The sequence below is a fragment of the Chiloscyllium punctatum genome, unplaced genomic scaffold, assembly GCF_047496795.1.
Source record: "Chiloscyllium punctatum isolate Juve2018m unplaced genomic scaffold, sChiPun1.3 scaffold_1546, whole genome shotgun sequence".
In the NCBI taxonomy this organism is placed as follows: Eukaryota; Metazoa; Chordata; class Chondrichthyes; order Orectolobiformes; family Hemiscylliidae; genus Chiloscyllium; species Chiloscyllium punctatum.
Genome location: NW_027311280.1, coordinates 7,501 through 10,000, shown reverse-complemented (window position 1 = coordinate 10,000; position 2,500 = coordinate 7,501). Strand labels below are relative to the sequence as shown.

Genomic DNA, 2,500 nt, shown 5'->3' with positions numbered 1-2,500 from the left:
GCAGACAGAGACTGCCCGACGGTCAGAGAGAGGGAGAGAGGAGTGCCGAGGCTCAAGTGGCGAACGGTCGCGCAGGCACGCCACGCACATCGATCGCCAGCCGCGGAACGGCACGGCCTTCAGTGGGGCCGGCGGGCGACGCCGCTCCTGAACCCAGCGGCCCCGAGCCGGACGAGTTGAGGAAGGCACGCCGACGGTGACAGGGTGCGGAAGACACAGCGGTGGCCTTCTGGCGACTTGGCCCCCGACAGCCCGACGTTCCGCCGTCCTCCCGATGGCCAGGAGGACCGTGCGGGGGTCGGCCGACGGCGTGGTAGGTGTGCCTGCACGGTGACGGAGCACACACCACGCCCGCCAACCCCTCCGTACCTCCCGAGACCGGTGGCAGGACGGAGCGGAAAACGTGCGGACTGAACGGGAGAGCCAAGAGCCAGCGATCCACGCGCGTGCGACCGTCCAAGTCACAGCGTTCGACGAAAACCTCCTCCCTCGGCCAGGCACTCGGCGCCAGCAGGGGAGACAGGATCAGACGCCCCGCCGGCCACTTAAGGCCGAGGACGAACCACGAGACGGGCGGCTGCAGCAGCGGGCGGCCTGCAGCTCCCAGCACTCTCAATCGATCAACCATCGAGTCGGGTCAGCGTGTCAAACCGGCGAGCTCCACGGTCAGGCCGGCGGCGCACCAGCACCGGACCTCCGCGGCTCCCTTCACTCTTTCCACTGCCAGCCAACCGAGAGACGGACCCAATGCGGACGTGCAGAGCTTAGGCAGACCCCCCACTGGAGGCTCAACACTTCGTGGCAGCTCCGTGTCCCAGAGACCAGGAGGGTTGGCACACACACACAGTGTGAACCACCGACAGCCATTCTGGGACCGGTGACAGCCGTGCTGGCCCCACTGCCACGACACAGACGGACGCCAGGCCGCGCTCCCCGGCGGGGGGATGGCGTCGAGCCTGACGAACGGAATGTGCAGGGTGGGGGGGAAAGGCCAAGCGCTCCGACGCCGGAGGGCTCCGGAGTCTGAACTTAGGGGGACAAAGAGGACGGGTCCTCTGCGACACCCCAGCCGCGCTCTCGCCAGCCAAGGCGAGTGCGATTGATTGCCAAACGACCCTCAGACAGGCGTGGCCCCGGGAAGAACCCGGGGCCGCAAAGTGCGTTCAAAGTGTCGATGATCAATGTGTCCTGCAATTCACATTAATTCTCGCAGCTAGCTGCGTTCGTCATCGACGCACGAGCCGAGTGATCCACCGTCAAGAGTTGTCTGAGTTTGTTTTAGGTCTCTCCCTCGCCAGAGGAAAGCGACCCGGACCGCACATACGCTCCCCACCTTGAGCTACAGCCACCTGCACGCCGGCGTGCGGGCGGAGCAGGGTGGCGTGAAGCGATGGGGAGCACCATCCTGGTGCGGCCCGCAGAAACATACGTCTATTGGGGGGAGGAGGACAGGGCGCCCAAGAGGCGATGCGTGCCCCAACGCACCGCAGCGACGGAGGCAGGATCACCGCCACCATGTCGCCCGCCTAGTATCACGAGGCGTGCAGCAGCTTTGCCCTAGGAAAAGCAGAGGCGGGAACGGGCACCGGCCATCGGTTCGGCAGCGTCACTGACGCGTGCACGTGGCGGCGTGTCGGCGAGCGGACTTCCTGCGAGGAGGCGGGGGCGGCACTCGCCCGAGCAGACGCCCGCCCGGCCCAGCCACCGCCGAGGTGGACTGGGAGTCGCGGCAACGGCTCGTCATACTCGTTCCCACACTCACAGCGCAGCTTGCCCGCAAGCCACCGACCACCGATCGACGCCAGGCGCCCCGACCGAGAGCGGGATCGCTCGTTCGCCCTGCTGGCAGTTCGCTGGGGATCACTACTGCACGGAGCTCGGAGACCGACGGGCGGCAACTCGAGAGTCTTTAAACCACCACCCCCATCCCGCAAGTGCAAAGAGGCTGTATACGCACAGACGGGTGAGGGGAATAGGTACCCCGTCGGGTTTGAAGGGAGCGTGACTAGATAGCAACGATGTAAACCCAGCCGATTTGGGAGCGAAAGACCGGCGCCTGCATCACCGGCTTCGTTTCCCGTGGCTGGAGAGTACACCGAAACCCTCCGTCTGTCGCGAGCTCCCGACGACGCGGTGCCGCCAAGCAGCAGGGCCGGACCTGGTGTGGCTCCCCTCGTCGATCACAGACCGGTCGGCACTACTGACGAGACGGTGGAACGGGCTTCGCCCCTTGTGACGAAGGGTGATGCGAACCCGCCCGCCCGCGTGCGTTCGGGGTGGACTCGGCAAACGGAGATTTGAAATCGGAAAGTGTCCTCCTGCCCCGCGCAGGTAGGCGCCCAACAGTTGTGGGGGGTTTGGCGGTGACCACGGCTGCAGGGCCTGCTACCCCGACGAGCTCTCCTGCTGGCCCCGAAACCACCCTCGCGAGACAAGTTGAAACGGAAACGGGCGTACCCCCAAGCCGACAGAGATCCTTTCTTATTTGTTACTTTTTTTT

The 2,500-nt window shown here is 65.8% G+C and overlaps 1 non-coding gene across 1 annotated transcript; it reads right to left on the bottom strand.

The window, feature by feature from the left end:
- Positions 1-1,111: 1,111 nt before the first annotated feature.
- On the bottom strand, positions 1,112-1,265 carry LOC140475329 (5.8S ribosomal RNA). The gene has a single exon (XR_011959877.1). It is a non-coding gene; the product is annotated as a 5.8S ribosomal RNA (ribosomal RNA).
- Between the last annotated feature and the right edge of the window lie 1,235 nt (positions 1,266-2,500).